This window comes from Microcaecilia unicolor, chromosome 12, assembly GCF_901765095.1.
Source record: "Microcaecilia unicolor chromosome 12, aMicUni1.1, whole genome shotgun sequence".
Lineage (NCBI taxonomy): Eukaryota > Metazoa > Chordata > Amphibia > Gymnophiona > Siphonopidae > Microcaecilia > Microcaecilia unicolor.
Window position 1 is genome coordinate 31,473,910 of NC_044042.1, and position 18,559 is coordinate 31,492,468.

Consider the following 18,559-nt stretch of genomic DNA (forward strand, 5'->3'; position numbering starts at 1 on the left):
CTCCCTGAAGATGAGAGTAGGGGAAGTGAAGTTACCAAAGGGGAAGCAAATATCTTGAACTCCTAGAAAGAAACTGCAGATTGTGAAGGAAGGAAGTCTAAGCTGGAACCATTAGAAGGGCGCTCATTTTGTCACGCTTAGCAAAATGCAATCATCAGAACCCCTAACCTCATAGCCTGAGGGGAGAGATGGTTCCTTCATTGCAGTGTAGCAGCTGCTTAGTCTAAAAAAAACCTCTTTCAAACCAAAACATTCACCAGCACATTTTAGGGTTGCCTGTTCCAGCTGTGTAGGGCTCGTCAAGGCTAAGTGCTTGAATCTGAAATCATTGTGATACCCTAAGAAGATAAACGTTTATCTTGTTTAGGCCCCCTCCAATGGCCGGCAGAGAGTTATATGGTTAAACTTGCTCATGATTACAGGACTGGGGTACTATGATTATAACTTCCACAGATATTATACCACTAAAGTGACAACAGAGCAAAACTATTTGGAAGCTGGGTTAAGCATACAGGAAAAAGATAACTTTAATGAGGGCCTGATAGGGTCATTCCTCATTATACAAGGTCAGTTTGGGTCTATAAATGAGGAGTGTAGACAGAGAGAGCTTGGGGGTGTACGGATACACTGTTTCTCCCTGGCTTCAAACACTAGTGTATTTGATAGTGTCCCAAGGCCAACGTGATCAGTACTGGATGAATACTGGAGAACATGCATGCTGGGAACACTGGAGTGCAACATTCCCCTCCTCCCCCCCCCCCCCCCCCCGCAAGAAAGAAAAGTGCAGACCGCACTGGAATTAACCCACTTAACAGAGACATCGATCTATGCCAAGTGCATGAAACCGGCTTATTATCTGCAGCATAATTAGCTCACACAAAGCAGCTGCTGAGTCTGTAAAATGTCCATTTAAAAACACTTTCAAACAGAAATGAAAAGCCCACCAGCGCATTTTAGGCTGCATGTCCCAGCTGTGTAGGGCTTGTTGAGGCTGTGCCTCCAAGTTGTCAAGTTGTAAGAGTCTGACTGATGAACACCTTCAAAGTGACTACTACAGCCAAAGGTATTTTTCAGTTTCATTGTTAAATAGCTCACAAAGAGCCTGAATGCCTGATGCTGTTCATGTTATTCGAGACCTTTGTTTGAGGCACTGAGGCACCAAGACAAAAATTCAGGGGGATGCAGAGATGATTTAAATGTGTATCTCATAAGACATGTGATTGGTAGGCCAGCCCTGAGTCTCAGTGGCAACCAGTGCATTGCTATGTGGAAGGCATCTGTTTGATTTCAGAATCAGGTCCCCTTCAATCTGTTCAGAACTCTGCTGCACGTCTCATATTCCGCCAGAACCGATATACTCATATCACCCCTCTCCTCAGGTCACTTCACAGACTTCCGATCAGATACCGCATTCAATTCAAGCTTCTCCTTCTTACCTACAAATGCACTCAGTCTGCTGCCCCTCACTATCTTTCTACCCTCATCTCCCCTTACGTTCCCGCCCATAACCTCCGTTCACAGGATAAATCCCTCCTCTCAGTACCCTTCTCCACCACCACCAACTCCAGGCTCCGCTCATTCTGCCTCGCCTCACCCTATGCTTGGAACAACCTTCCTGAGCCCTTACGCCAAGCCCCCTCCCTGCCCGTCTTCAAGTCTTTGCTTAAAGCCCACCTCTTCAATGCTGCGTTCGGCACCTAACCCTTACCGTTCAGTGAATCCAGACTGCCCCAATTTGACTGCCCCTATCGGACCGACCGTTCACTTGTCTATTAGATTGTAAGCTCTTTGAGCAGGGACTGTCTCTCTTTGTTAAATTGTACAGCGCTTCGTAACCCTAGTAGCGCTCTAAAAATGTTAAGTAGTAAGTAGTAGTAGGTCTTCCATTCCCTGGGTTAGCTGGGCCTGGAAATGCCAAGGGGGCAACATTCAGAACCCCTGGAGAGGAGGGAGGGAGGGAGGGAGGGACTCATGGCTGATGACATTTAGAGGCTGCAATCAGGGCTCATGATAGCAGGGTTCTTATGGGTGCTCAGGTACATGGCTCCCAGTCAGAGGATCATGTGTCGCCTGAAAGCAAAGGTTTTTGCATATACTGGTTGTGAAATAGAGAAAATGAAAAGTGAATTGTAATATGCTTATTATAAGTCATCAATAATAAATTCAGTTTTAATGTTGTACTTGAGATACAGCCTTTCAGAAGTTGCAACGGTTTGGCATTCAAGGGGATCTTACAGCACTGCCTTGCAATATATGTGTATCTCATTTCATGCAAACATTGTACGTACAACACTTTTGCTTTCAGGCAGCTCATGGCTTCCTGATGCTAATCTTTCCCAATCTTTATTCCCTGCTGCAAATCACTACTAACATCAAGTCTACAGTACCCATTTTCTACACTCTTCTCATCACCAGGCATCCTTTCTTTTAACCTGTCCACTTCCACTGAGCTTCCAAGATTTCTTCCCTGAACTAGCCACCCACTGTCCCTGAGAGCATCTCATTCTCACCACTGTTGTCTCTGCTCCATCTCTTTGCTGTGCATTCTGGTGGAGACAACTACATTTCTGTCTGTTGAGCAGTGTTGAAACTTTCAGTTGCACCACCAGAGTAAGTACTTCTGACTTTTTTTTCTAATCCCACAGTTTGCAGAACAGGGACTGTGTCTTCCTTCCTAATAGGTAAGATGGGAGGATACATCCCTTGGAGGGAAAGTCTGGGCTAGTAAAAATACCCAACCCAAGTGGTGGTGGTGGGGGGAAGATCTGGTCTTTGATTCCAGATCCCCAGCTTATGTACCCCACAGTAAGAGGCCAGCAAAAGGATTAGTGTAATCAACAGGGCTCTTCCACAAAAGAACAGAAGAACAAGGAATGTCATGAATAAAACCTTTATTCTTCAAACACTGTGTTTCGGCGTAAAGCCTACATCCAAAATAGTGGGTTCAGCGTGAGCTGCTTTTTTGCATTTTGTTCCTGCATCTCTCGCTGAACCCACTATTTTGGGTTTCATCTACTTAAAGACTGTTATCCTGAGACCTCATTATTCATCAGTGATTCTGTGTACAGACCCCTGATGTAGGCTTTATGCCGAAACACAGAGCTGTGTCGGGTCTTGAAAAATGAAGGTTTTATTCATTACATTCCTCATCCTTTGTGAAAGAGCCCTGCTGATTACACTACTCCTTTTGCTGGTTTCTACTGATGTAGTGATATTCAGTCTTCCGCTTTTGCAGTGTCCCTTCCTCACAGTAAGAGGACCAAGGTTTTGGCTCCTGGGTCCCTGGCCAATTCCTTACTATCAATGCAAGGGGACAAAATATAATTAGCAAGTTTCAGGCTGCAGTATCTACTTATCTACTAAAAGATAAGCACAGTCTCTGACCCTAAAGTAACAGGAATGGAACCAGCCTCAGAGCTAGGAAAGCTGACGGATTGTTCCAAGGGAGTACAGGTACATGGAACCTGACAATCACCAAATGAATAAGTGATAAAGATGAAGGGGTGCTACCGAATTTAACCTGAGGAGAAAGCGGGGACTAGGGAGTGTCCCAGAAGAATCAACCATAATAAAGCCTCCAACACCAGATATCCGTCATGCGAGAGTCAGATAATACAAAGTGGAAAACTATAAGTTATTACATTCATACAAACCCTTTCTCCATCCACACACTAGAACCGCCCATCCTAAACCTCCATACAGCCAGTTAAAAATCAATTATTCATATATCCATAACTCATATTCTTTGCCTTTATTAACATTGATTTCACTGCATAATTGCTTCCTGAAGCAAACAATTCATGTGGAATGTCACTGTATGCTCTGATCTTGAACACTGTGTGAAATATTTTGGCGTTTGCATTTACTCTGGTCAAAAAAATAAGTCTGGACCTGTCAAACCTGAAGCCTGGTGGTCCAGGGGACCTCCAGACCCCCTACCCCCAAAAAGTATAAGATCCCCCACCACAATTCCAAAACACCTGGTGATCCAGTGGGACCCTTAATAGACTCTCTTATATGGAAGTTAAGCCCCACCCAGTGGACCTCCGGGCTTTTGTTCTTGGGGGGGATGGGGGTGGCCTGGAATCATACAAATGCATGCTGGACAGGGTCTCCTCATTTCTCCCCAATGCCCTGGCAAACCCTAATGCCAGTTCTGAGCTGGCATAGGGTTTGCCATGGGAGCAGCACCCTCGTTTGGCGTGTTGCACCCTGAGCATTGGGGAGGAATATTAATTCTCCTGTTTAACATGCATTTGCATGCTACTTGCGCTCAGAACTGGTGAGCTCATTGTTTCATGTGCTCGCCGTCTCTGAGCATTATGTGCTGGTAAACGTAGGCGCTAATCCAGCGCTAAAAGCCTCTAGCACCCGCGTTTACTTCTGATCATCGGCACCTGAATGGGCTTCCTCTCATTTGCTGCTCCAGTAATCGCTAGCACGGTTTAGTAAAAGAAGCCCTATGCTCTTTCTGGTTCCCTTAGAATGTTTTTCTTTTAAGCAATATAATCCACAAAATCAAATACCTTTTACCAAGAAGAATGAAGTGAGGTGAACAGGCCCAGATCACATGGACCTATGTCCTGGTTGGTCTACATTCTTTCCAGCAGGAATGGTGAAGGGTAATTATTCTGTTTTATGAAATAAATTCTAGACTATGAATCAGGTGTCTCAGTCTGTCTCCTGCATAATCTTTCCAGAATTTTATGGCATTCCCCTCATCCTCTTTTCCTAGCTGTGTGTTCAACTGCCTTCTTAGCTGTCTTTAAATTTGTTTATATGTTCTGTCAATCCTTTTGCACAAGAAAATCTATCCTGCTGAGACCAGTACTACCCAACTGGTGCTGTTTTGCCAGAGAACCACTGGAATGGAAATGACTGTGGGGAATCACTCCTGCTTCTCACTAGAAACCAAGGATAATGGGGGGGGGGGGGGGGGGGGGGGGACCGAAAGATAGGGAAGGGAGAGAAAGCACTTTCATTTTAAAAAGAGAACTATTTTATTACTTTCTTGGGATCCTTTAAAAGAAAATGGGCCCTGCTATCTTTGTCTTGCTTAGGCAGGTATGTGGGATGACCCAGCTGTAGTAATGCCAACCAAGTTTATTGCGGGATTCACTAATTTGCAGCCCTACCATGGCTAATGAATTGTTCAGGTATAACAAAAGAGAGGGAACAAAGTACAAACTAAAGTCCAAACAAAAAAACAGCACCACGGGCCTTTAAAATGGAACAAAGTTCTTTAATGAATGAGCCTTGACCCGACACGGGCCGTGTTTCGGTGACTAGCACCTGCGTCAGGGGTCACAGTGATGACGTGGAAAACTTGGGGAATAACTCGAATATTTTCATCTACAATATTCCTTACCCCACGTCTCATATAGTAAAAGCTACAAAGCACCAAGGCACTTTCATTTTGATACAGAAAGTGAAAGTGCCTTGGTGCTTTGTAGCTTTTACTACATGAGACGTGGGGTAAGGAATATTGTAGATGAAAATATTCGAGTTATTCCCCAAGTTTTCCACGTCATCACTGTGACCCCTGACGCAGGTGCTAGTCACCGAAACACGGCCCGTGTCGGGTCAAGGCTCATTCATTAAAGAACTTTGTTCCATTTTAAAGGCCCGTGGTAATGAATTGTTCAGGAAATCAGTGCACCTCTCTCTATATTTTAGCAATAGCAGGCCAAAGATTTGTATCTGAGGCAATGGAGGATAAAGAGACTTGCCTAGGAACTGAAGAAATATCACTGGGAGAAACAGGTTTCAAACCCTGGCTTCCCTGGTTCTCAGCCCACTGATTTAACTGCTAGGCTGCTCCTCCAGCTGTGATGGAGCCACCTCTGTCACATCTGGCAGATAATAAGGTTGAAAAACAGGGATCATAGGACATTCAGTCCCAGCTCATGTGTGATCTTCCTGAGCCGGTACGCCAAGCCTCATCTCTGGCCATCTTCAAATCTAGGCTAAAAACCCACCTCTTCGATGCTGCTTTTTTAACTCCTAAACCTAACCCTTCAACTGTCCCCTATCCCTGATATGTCGTGTCTGTCCTAACCCTTATCCCTTACTTGTCCTGTCTGTCTGTCATAATTAGATTGTAAGCTCTATCGAGCAGGGACTGTCTCTCCATGTTCAAGTGTGAAGCGCTGCGTACGTCTGGTAGCGCTATAGAAATAAGTAGTAGTTGATCTTTGTGAGTGAGGCAAGACTTTGCAAAAGAAAAGTGGCAAAGGATCTCAAATACCAATGTATTGGGAAGAGTCAGCCCTTTGCATTCTATGAAAAGTATTTTTCTGAGATTACACCCGCTGTGCTTGTAGGAGACGGCAGGTAGCTTGTCTAACAACCCTCGGAAGGCACTCTGACTGAGGTAGTCTCTCCAGCAACAGAAAACGATATTGTTCCTACATGGGCTGCCGAGATAAGCAGGATAGCATCTCTGCATGTGAAATTAAAATCTTTATCTGGCAGCAGTATGCTGTTCTCTCCTGCCGTGTGCAGGGGAGCCGTGAACTCAGAGCAGCGCTTCCCTGCGCTCAACCAGAAGCCATTTCATACCCAGAGAAGCTATTAAAGTAGCAATCACAGTGTTTCAGGAAATTTCTTCCTCTTTTAAGCCTCTTCCATCTCTCTGTTCTGATTCTTTGTGCAGAAGATAACCTAATGGATCTGCTCTGAGTGAGGGACATGGTACAAGAAAAGAAATCTTGTAGCCTCAGTCTTGGTCGCAGTGGGGAAAGGTTGTGATATATTCACCCTGTCAGTGGTGTAGCCAGAAACCCAGTTTTGGGTGGGCCTGGGCTCAAGATGGGTGGGCAGAATTCCGCCCTGTCCCACAAGTGATTTGGTCTCTCTCTCTCCCGCCTGCATGCCGTTTGGTATCTCAAACATCTCTCCTCCCCCACATACCTTTTAAATAGATTTTCACCGGCAGCGAAGATATGCTATTTATGGGGTATGCAGAAGGGACAGCTGTTGGGAGTTTTCGGCTGGTGGGGCTTCAGGATCCCTGTCAGACACATCATAGGTGTGCTGCTATTGGGTGGGCCTGAGGCCAAAATGGGTGGGCCTGGGCCCACCCTTGCCACTGCCCTGTGTTTGTATTATATGAGGTAAGACTGATATAAAGTCTGACAATCCCTTTCTAGCCATTTGGCTGCAGGACTAGCTCAAGGGACTGGGGTACCCTGAGCCAACTTTTGCATCGGCGCCCCCCTCTGCCCAGATCCAGTGGCTCCCCCTCTTTCTCAAGCTCCTCCACCCCACTGGTGATTAAGGGTGCCAAACTCCTAAATCCTGGTCCAGCATCTCTCCCTCTCCTCTCGGGAAGGAAGAGAGGAAGATATGTTGGACCAGGATTTTGATTCCCTTTATCAATGGCGCCCTGAGCCAGTGCCTCCTCTGGTTCATAGTTTGAGCTGGCCCTGTTTGACTGAGACTGAGAACCTGTACAACATGGGAGTGGAGACCTGCATTTTAATGTCCTGCAGTCAAAACCCACCAGGGACACATTGTAACCACCATAGCAAAACCTCCTGTTAAAACATTTTAAAATGCTGGGAAGTATAATCGAGGAGTAGCCAAGTGGTTAGAGCAGTGGGTTAAGGAGCGAGAAATTCAGTCTACTTTTTCCACTAACAGTCTGTGGGACTCATTTTCAAAGTACTTAGACTTACAAAGTTCCATGTTACTAAGTTACTACGGAACTTTGTAAGTCTAAATGCTTTGAAAATACACCTCCACTTGACCTTTTTTTTTAAAAATTCTTTATTTATCCATTTTAACATTCATAATTTATACTTATGAGTGATAATACACAACTCTGAAAAAAAACCCCAAATAGAGTCTGCAAATTAACATTGCGCAATAATATTCCAAACTAACGCCCACAAATTAGGTAATCAATCCAAGACATTAAGAAATATGATACAGTGCTAAACATTTTTGTATCAAAAAGAACAGCTTGATTCCCGAGCGGCTAACTCAGCTCTGCCATACAGTGTTGCATATGTGACTAAACTTGTACATTAACCTCTTCTCTGCTTAATAAAAAATCCTCCAACTGTTTTGGGTCAAAAAATTGGTATTGCTTAGACTGCAATTTTATCCTACATACACATGGAAATCTTAAAAGAAAATCTGCGCCTATAGCATTAACTTTAGGACGTAGAGATAAAAATATCTTACGTCTCTGTTGAGTATCTCTAGCCAAGTCAGGAAAACTCTAATTTTTGAACCCAAAAACGGGGAGTCCAAATGCCTCAAAGAAAGCTTAAGGACTGCGTCCCTATCCATCTCCATAGCAAAAGATACCAATAATGTGGTTCGTTGAGTGATAACCTCAAGAGAAGATTCTAGGAATGCCGTAAGGTTCATTGCATTTTGTTGTAAATTTTCTGGTGGTTTCCCACCAGTTTGAATATAGTAAGCACGTGTTATAGGTGGCAACGAATTCTCCGGCATTCCCAGAGTTTCCATAAAATATTTTCTGACCATTTGAATTGGTACCACCAAAGGAGACCGAGAAAAATTTATAAAACGTAAAGTCAGTCTTTTAGATTGATTTTCCAAGTACTCCAGGCGTCGTGAGGTATAGTTCTTGTCTTTAACTAAAGATTGTTCCAAAAGTTCAAGTTTTTCAGTTTTTTCTGACAACCTTTTGACCTCAGAGGCTTGGAGTGTATTAGTTTGTATCTGATTTAATGCTGTCTCTGAGAGAGCTTTTATGGTCTCCATATTTTTCAGAATTAAGTTTTGTAAAGCTGATTGAGTAGATGAAGTTAAGTCCCACAGTGACTCTCCACGTCACCTTTGACAAACCACTTCACTCTCAGGTACAAAATTAGGACCCTATTTACTAAGCTATAATGTGCATTATTACACACAAAAAAATACCCCAATGTGTGTTAAAGAAAGAGTTGTTCCATGGGTGAAGCAGCTTATGGTTGTGAATAACGCAGCCTGCATTAAAATGTACAAACTTCATTATTCATGGAAAGTTAACTGTGCCAGAGATAGTCTTAACTTTTCCCCAGGAGAAACATAGGGATCCTTTTAGAAAGACGCTCTGAAAAATGGCTTGCAATAGTGTAGGCACGGGTTTTGGGTGTGTTCGCCGATCCATTGTTTAGCGTGCCTGTAAAAAAGGCCTTTTAAAAATTTTTGCAGAAAATGGACGTGCAGCAAAATGAAAATTGCCGTGCGTCCATTTTGGGTCTGAGACCTTACCACCAGCCATTGACTTAGCAGTAAAGATTCACGCGGTAACTGGGTGGTAATGACCTACGTGCACCAAATGTCACTTGGCGCATGTCTGTTATGTGCGCCCAAAAATAAACATTTTTCAGACGTGCCTATTGGACACGCGCCAAAAAGGAAATTACCGCAAGAGCAACATGGTATCGGGCGGTAACAAAAAAAAGGAGGTAAAAAAACCTCAAGGTACCGTGAGACGTGAAACAAAAAGAAGTGAGGAGAAAGCAAGGAGGATACAAAAAAAAAACAACTTTATTGGGTTTCTAAAAAACGACCCGACACGGCCGTGTTTCGGCGCTAAGGCCTGCCTCAGGGGTCTTGATCAATCTAAGTGAGAAAAAATAATACATAATAAATAATAAGCATGAATATATTGTATGTCGGGTGGTAACTCCATTTTGGCAGGTGTTGGGCACACGAAGATGCTTATGCAGCTTAGTAAAAGGACCCCTTAAAGGGGCCAGTGAATGTAAAAAATGGCCCTCAATCCTTTTTTAAAATTAAGAGCAACTCCTGACCCCTTCCCCACCCAAGCAAGTTGTCTTATCTGGTGGCCTGATCACTAGCAGTAGTACAAAAGATTATCACTAGAAGACTAGAGCTGCCATTTTTGAGAATGTAACCACAGAGGCAGGAAGAATGGGGGATCACTCCTACTCTCATTAGACACTAAGGACATCCCAGTAGGTGCTATGGTGAGGTGCTCTTAATTTTAAAAGGGATCAGAGATGGGTCTGGGGGCTCTTAATTTTAAGAGGGGATCAATCATAGGGTGCCTATTTTTCCAAATCTCCACTCTCTTTACTAGATAGTGGTTATTGATTTGGGGCCCGCTATCACTGTGGTGCTGAGCCCAGGAACATGGTGTTCATCACTGAGCAAAACAAAACCAATCTACCATGAGATTCGTTAACCCACAGTACTGAGATACCTTCTACGGTCTGCGTTCTGCAAATGGCAACAGACAGATGAAGTTTTGGCAACTCTGGTACTGTATATGACATTATTATCATAAGCCGCGAGAGAGGGTGCTGCAGGATCTCCTGGTGATTAATTAATCAAGAGAGCAGGGGAGTGAAGAACTCCATTAATCTTATTAGAGATACGAGGCAAGCCATTAACACGCAAGGTGGCGAAGCACAACTTTTGGAAAAAGCAAAGAAAAAGCGAGCAGGGAAGTTTTGACATGTCAGGAAGGCTGGTAGCATGGTTTGGCAGAACCTAATAGACTGATCAATGCTGAAATAATGAAAAAGAAATGGACCAGAGAAAGAAAGAACTTGTTCAAATACTTACTGAACTGACCCCATGCTGCTGAGAACCTGGAGAGTGAAGCAGAGTAGCCCTGCTTGCAGCAACCAACAAGGACTCCTTCAAACATTGCTAAGGAAAGCCCCAAATATTAGAAGGGCCAGTTTCTTTCACACAAAAAAAAAACAAAAAAACAATGTTAGGAATGATTAGGAAAGGTATAGAAAATAAAACAAAGAATGTTATAATGCTTCTTAATTGTTCCATGGTGAGCCTGCATCTTGAGTAATGAGTGCACTTCTGATCACTGCATCTCGAAAAAGATATAACAGAATTAGAAAAGGTACAGAAAGGGTGACCAAAATGATTAAGGGGATGGAAGGACTCTTATATGAGGAAAAGCTTAAGAAGTTACGGCTCTGCAGTTTGGAGAACAGGTGGCTGAGGGGGGATATGATAGAGGTCTACAAAATGTTGAATGGAGTGAAATGGGTGAACATTAAATTACATGGTAATACTTTTAAAACAAATAGGATAAATTATTTTTTTCACTCAACAAATACTTAAGTTTTGGAACTTGTTGCTGGATGATGTGGTAAAAGCAGTTAGCATATCTGGGTTTTAAAAAGGTTTGGATAAGTTCCTGGAGGAAAAGTCTATAATCTGCTACTGAGGTAGACCGGGGAAAGCCATTTCTTATCCCTGGGGCCATTATTCAGTGTGTGATGAGCTGTTGTGGCTCTAAAAAAAAAAAATCTACGGATTTCTCACCAACGGTCTTTTTAAAGACCATTGTTCTATTGCATCAGCGTTCTGTGATCAATTGATGATTTTATGTATTTTACATAAAGACTCCTGAAGCAGGCTTACAGCCAAAACACGGTACTGTGTCGAGTCTTCACCAATAAATTATTTAGCAACGTTTGAAGTCTCCCCATTCGATTCTGGTTTGCCTGGTCTATTTCCCACTCCCTTATGTGCTGTCACTAATATGTCATGGGATCTTGGTGTCCCCCCACTCCGGCGGACTTTCACCGCATCTTGACTGTGACCAGATATGTGACAATATGAGTGTGAGTAATTTCCCTTCCATAAGGCAGGAACATAGCTACTTTGAAAAAAAACCCTTTAAATCAGATCCTAATTTGTATACAAAATATTTATTCAGTGAGTCTTTGACTTCAGCCAAAACGAGGATGCTGCTCCTCCAGCTTCTAATGAAACCTCAGCCAAGATATAAATTGGAAGACGGGAGTGTTGGCTGCCACAGCCTCACTGTCGATGGATGGCTCAGGGCCTGTCTTCGTCCCCAGACTGGGTTTATTTCTTTCTTGCAGTAATTCCTGAGGAGGACCCTGCTCAGAGAATTTGTTTAGGCCAGGATCGAAAACTAAACCTGTTTTCTTCATTACACCAGCAATTTGTGTAGAATTTTATTTAGAGCAAACTTTTATTATAATTAATGCTTCTTGAAAAAAATCTGAAGCTATTAGTCAAGGTAGATCAAGCCACGAAAATTGCTTTTTCCCAAAGACATGAACAGAAAAAAAACGTATTGGTAATCAGGGTCTTGCAGCACAAAGGTGCAGGTAATCTTCATTTATTTCTGTTCAAATGCTTTCTTCTACTGTCTTATGTACCCAGCCATTCATATAAAATACTTAATGTAGAATTATAAGTAAGTCTGTATGCAGTATTAATCTTTATTTAAAATGTATAGACTTCTAATGCCAGTATTTAATGCTTGTTCACAGTGGTTTACATATGAAAAATTATAAAACCGAAAACAACCCCCCCCCCCCCCACACACACACACATTATTCACCACAAGAATAACAATTTCACAGCAATCTCCCCTCCCCCATCACCTGCAGTCCTCTCTCCATTCATGGATCCAGGAAGTCTTGCTCTCCTCTGTGGTCAGACTCACTGCTATGCCTCCTTGCTGCCGAAAAGACTTCACTTTCCCCATCTCCTATGGCCCCATTTCCAGTTGGACAACATCTTTCCTGTAGATGCTGTGTCGCATTAATATCAGAATTTTGGGGTTAATTTCATGTCCAGGATGAAAGTTCATCATGTAGTCACCCTCTGTACTGTTCTGAAAAGGGAAGGGCCTGCCATTCATTTGGGTTCCAATCCCAGCCAATGCCTATTTGGGGAAAAAGGTGAGAATTGATAAGACATGAAATAAAGGCAGAAAACTCAAAAAGTGCCCTAATCTCTGTAGGTTAGGGTTTGAAGGCACATAAACTTGATTTGAAGTCATTGAGGGTGCTGATTCGCCTGGTGCTGAAACAGGAACCAGATCTGGGGTCTATAGAAATACACTTTGGCTTTCTTCAAAGAGTACAGGACTGCCCAGCTGGATGTGAAATTGAAATGTGAAGACTTGTAAATTGAAAATACTGAGAAACTGATAACTCCGGGCAGGGGCACCGCTGCAGGATCTTCCACTGTACAGCTTTCAACTGCTCATGAAATGTACAAAGAGCAGAGTATAGCTAAGAACTCCAGTCTGAAATAAAACTCTGCCTCAGACAAGACAGTAAGCACAGACAGAGCTACAACATATATATCTTCCAGACAAAGAAGCCATTTGCTCTTGCAGATAATCAGTACTAGACACTCCCCATAGCCTGCCATAACATTTCCACCATTCCTTCCACCTGCCCCTTCCTCCTCAGCTAGGGCTTCACCATTCTCTACAGCTCCCCTTATACCTTGTACTCTTCTACAGCCATCACTACTCAGCCATTTCTTATAGCGCCCCCCTCCCCATTACAGGACTTCTGTACTATTCCCTATAGGTACTTTCAAACCAATATTCCCTTCCAACATGTGCTATGTCACCATTCCATACCGCTCCCCTAATCAATACTTCTGTTCCTTTCCCTACAGGTGCTCCACCACCTTTCCGTGTATCTGAACCATTCTCTACAGGTATCTTCCCTAACAATCTGTGCTCCATGTTGCTCTCCTACCCAGTAGCAGTGCTTCTGCACATTCCCTACATCAGTGGTTCCCAAGTGTCCTGTGAGCTTCCCAGCCAGTCAGGTTTTCAGGATATCCACAATGAATATTCATGAGAGAGATGTGCATGGCTGGAGTGTGGGAACCATTGCCTCAGTCCAGTACTCCTTTACAACCAGTGACCCTCCACCATTCTGCATAACTCTCTAGCCAGAACTCCACCATTCACTATAGCTTCCTTAGGGATTCCCAACATTCCATCATAGCCAGTGCCCTTCCAGTACTACCTCCAGAACTAGCACATTCTCCCACTATTGCCTGCAGTTCCTCCTCTTTATTTATTTATTTAGATTTTGTTCTCACCTTTTTCAGTAGTAGCTCAAGGTGAGTTACATTCAGGTACTCTGGATATTTCTCTGTCCCAGGAGGGCTCACAATCTAAGTTTGTACTTGAGGCAATGGAGGGTTAAGTGACTTACCCAAGATCACAAGGAGCAGCAGCGGGATTTGAACCGGCCACCTCTGGATTCCAAGACTGGTGCTCTAACCACTAGGCCACTCCTTCACTCTTCCCTATTCCCTACAGTTCCCTGACACCCAGCTTTTCTGCACATAAAAAACACCCTGTGTTATGGAGAAAATGTACTTTTGGATAATTTTGCAGAATGCTACAAATAGCATATTGTACTTTTCTTCTGTAGGGAAAGGAACGAGGGACCTGCCATTCTGACAGCTTCTGGCTTCCAAGGTGTAAACACTGGTCACTTCCCAGCATCATCTTTGTATTCCCTGATGCTGAGGGCTGGACCATCTCTTCAGATGTCAGATTACTTGGCAGCTACCATAATTCTAAACCTCTTTCAGGATAATAAGCTTAAATTAGGAGGGGAGAATGCTGAGAATGGACGGAAGAGGCCTTTGACCCTTGAGTGCTGTCAAATATCCTCTTCGGGAACCTGTTGATGGTGACGGAGAAACCCTGCTGAACTGTGGGTCTGGCTAACAAGATAAGTGACATCACTAACAAAATGAGATACAACAGGGCAAAACCATTATTTGGGGGCCTAGGCTACATCATTATAGTGATGCGGTTGCTATGACAACATTGACAGCACTGCCTCTCTGACTTGTATTCTGTTCACACTTTAAATAGAAAGGCTGTGCACTTCTCTCCATGGCACTGCAGGGACCCAGCAGCGGAATTAACACCTGGTTGTCTGGAGTGGCACTGCGAGCGGGACCTGAGCTCCGTTGCTACTAGTATCCATACAGCCATGATGAGATCCTATTAAGTGAAGGTTCTTTCTTTCTTTTTCTCTCGCTTCTGGCAGCTATCCCAGAGTCTGTAATCGTTTACGTCTTCTTTGCTATAAATATAATTCTTACTCCTCTGTGTGAGAAAGCACAGGTCTTTTCTTAACTTGTCTCCTTTGTGCTAGATTCTCATATCCCTTATCAGACAGCTCACATTCATCTCTCAGGGTTAGAACCAGCTTGTGATCTGTTTATATTATTTATAAAAGGCTTGCCGCTCAGTAAATTAGTTACACATAACCCCTCTCCAGATGATTCTTAATCACAAACCACACTCGTGGCTGAAAATCTCTGACTTAGTTGGAAGGTAGAACCATTGAAGCCCAATCACAAGACAGGAGTCTCTGGGGTAATGATCTGCCCATCACAAACTTCAGCTCAGGCTCTGTAGTAAGTCCCTTCTCTTCCCCTGCTAGACTTGTCAGTCCTTCCTGTCAGGTGGATCCACGTGTGCCTGCATTGGAAATCAGCATTCATAAATACTTGCACATTAAGACTCAAACCGTCTGGGATTATATGCTTTAATGGCCACATCAATTTGTTTTCTAATGGCCATGTTATTAATAGTGAGTGCTGGACGATAAATCCTGGTGCTAATAACACCCTTCATATTTCACACTGTGTAGCTTGAGCTCTCTCTTGGCACACCAAGTTGGCATTGCACTTGGTTCTGGCTCATGGCCTTCATTTTCAAACTGGTTAATTGGATTTATTATCATCCAGCCCTATTGCTTTAATCTAGCTATGAAACTTTACCTTTTATTACATCACAAATGGAAAATTTGACTTCACGTCTTGAGCCATCGTTTGCACAGCAAGGATTCCCTCTGTTTCTTTTGGCTTCCAACTCAATCTTGACTGGTCTTTACTGGGATACATTTAAAACTATCCCTTTTTTGTAATCTTCCTCCCTCTGGTTTAACCCAGCTATCACAGTAACAGTCGTGTCTCCTTCTGAAACCTGGCACACACAAACCCTGAGTCTGTCCCACTGTTCCCTTTAAGCTGAGCAGGAATATTCCAACTGCACTGCTGCCGGGGGGGTGGGGGGGGGGTGGGCTGGTGCTTCAATATTATATTTTCAATCGCTAGGGATAGGTACTGTTCCCTGGAGTCCTGCAGAGCTTGCCTAGTCCTCACTATTGAAAACGTGATAGTGAAACAGCATCCCCCACGGGCAGGACAGTAAGTGGAAGATTCCTGCTCAGCTTAGAGGGAACAGTGGTCTGTCCTCTACTCCTCTCATTCTGTAACTTGGCACCCAAATTTATATGCTGATGGTGCATAGAAGCACAGAAAAATGAATGCAGATAAAGACCATATGGCTTTTTCAGTCTGCCCATCCATGCCGTCTACTATCACTTCCTCTCCCTATGTACTTGTCCCAAGCTCTCTTGAATTCAGATACTGTTTTGTATCTCCACCACTTCCACCAGAAGGCTATTCCAAGAAGTCACCACCCTTTCTGTGACAAAGTATTTCCTCAGGTTACTTCTGAGCTCTAGCGTACCAAGGGCGGGGTGGTGGTGGGGGGTGCAGGCAGCAAGGGGTGCATGGAGCTGTCATGCAGCTGTCTGCTCTGCTGGTTCCCTGCCCCCTCTGATGTTACGTCCTGTTATGGGGCAGGGGGGACTGGCAGAGTTGACAGCCATGTGACTGCTCATTGCACCCCAGGTGGTGAGGATGATGCACTTCTGGGGGAGAGGGGGGTGATGTGCTTGGGGGAGGGGGTGATGCGCTTCCTGGGGTGATGTGCTGGGGGTGCGATGCACTGGGGGGGGGGGGGGGCGTGGTGCTGGCCTATCCCAAGTGGCAGCCAATCTAGGTATGCCACTGTTTCTCAGTCTATCCCCTTTCACCTTCATCCTATGCCCCCTCGTTCCAGAGCTTCCTTTCAATTGAAAGAGACTTGCTTCCTGTGCATTTATGTATTTGACTGTCTCTATCATATCTTCCCTCTCCTGCCTTTCTTCCAAAGAATACATATTGAGATCTTTATGTCTGTCCCCATATGCTTTATAACGAAGACCTTTGCTCATTTTAGTGGCTGCCCTCTGGACTGATTCCATCCTGTGTATCTCATTTTGAGGATGCGGTCTCCAGAACTGTACACTGTATTCTAAATGGGGTCTCACTAGAATCCTATACAGAGGCACAACTCAGGGCATAAATGGAGTGGAACAGGTGGATGTGAAGCGTCTGTTCACGCTTTCAAAAAATACTAGGACTAGGGGGCATGCAATGAAACTCCAGTGTAGTAAATTTAAAACAAATAGGAGAAAATCTTTCTTCATCCAACGCGTAATTAAACTCTGGAATTCGTTGCCGGAGAACGTAGTGAAGGCGGTTAGCTTGGCAGAGTTTAAAAAGGGGTTGGACGGTTTCCTAAAGGACAAGTCCATAGACCGCTACTAAATGGACTTGGGAAAAATCCACAATTTCGGGAATAACTTGTATGAAATGTTTGTACGTTTGGGTAGCTTGCCAGATGCGCTTGACCTGGATTGGCATTACTTATGTACTTATGTACTTATGTAAATGCAAGGTAGTGTCCACATGGGGGGGGGGGGGGCATGGGTGGGTCAAACATTTATGTGCATCACTTTCAGAATCCTGTAGTTCCTTCTGTTTCATCCTATTTATTTAAGGTTTTGTAAACCACTTCAATCTGTGTACTAGCTGAGGCGGTATATCAAATCCCAATAAACTAAACTAAACCCACTTACTGTATGCCTGTTATTCACCTGGCATACGTGGGCATGCCTAAATGTAAGCACATAGATGCCACTTTATGCTAGTATTCTATCGTGGAATCTTGACACCGAGATGCTGTTATAGACTTATGGGCTCATTTTCAAAAGAGAAAGACGTCCATCTTTCGACATAAATTGGAAGATTGATGTCCTTCTCCCAGGGATGTCCAAATCGGTATAATCGAAACCCGATTTAGGATGTCTCCAACTGCACTTCATCTCAAGGATGACCAAAGTTCAAGGGGGCGTGTCGGAGGTGTAGCGAAGGCGGGACTTGGGTGTGCCTAACACTTGGACATCTTTGACCCATAAATGGAAAAAAGCAAGGACGTCCCTGATGAACACTTGGACGTTTTCACCCAGATGTGTTTTTTTAATGAATAAGGCACAAAAAGGTGCCCGAAATGACTAGATGACCTCCCGTTACTCCCCCAGTGGTCACTAACCCCCTCCCACCGTCAAAAAACATTTAAAAAAATATGTCGTGCCAGCCTCTATGCCAGCCTCAGATGTCATACTCAGGTCCATGACACCTCACTACCTGTTACATTTGTGGAGGAAACAGCGAGCCCTCCAAAACCCACCAGAAATCCACTGTACCCACATCTAGGTACCCCCTTCACCTGTAAGGGCTATGGGTAGTGGTGTACAGTTGTGGGTCGTGGGTTTTGGGGGGCTCAGCACACAAAGTAAGGGAGCTATGTACCTGGGTGCAATTTATGAAGTCCACTGCAGTGCCCCCTAGGGTGCCCGATTGGTGTCCTGGCATATTAGGGGGACCAGTGCAGTACAAATGCTGGCTCCTTCCACACCCAAATGGCTTGCATTGGGTTGTTTTTGACATGGACATTTTTGGTTTTGAAAATCGCCGAAAGTCAGAAATGTCCATGTCTAGGGACATCCAAATTTAAGGATTTGGACGTCCCTGACGGTATTTTCGAAATGAAAGATGGACATCCATCTTGTATAGAAAATACGGGTTTCCCCGCCCCTGGATTTCGACATTTTGC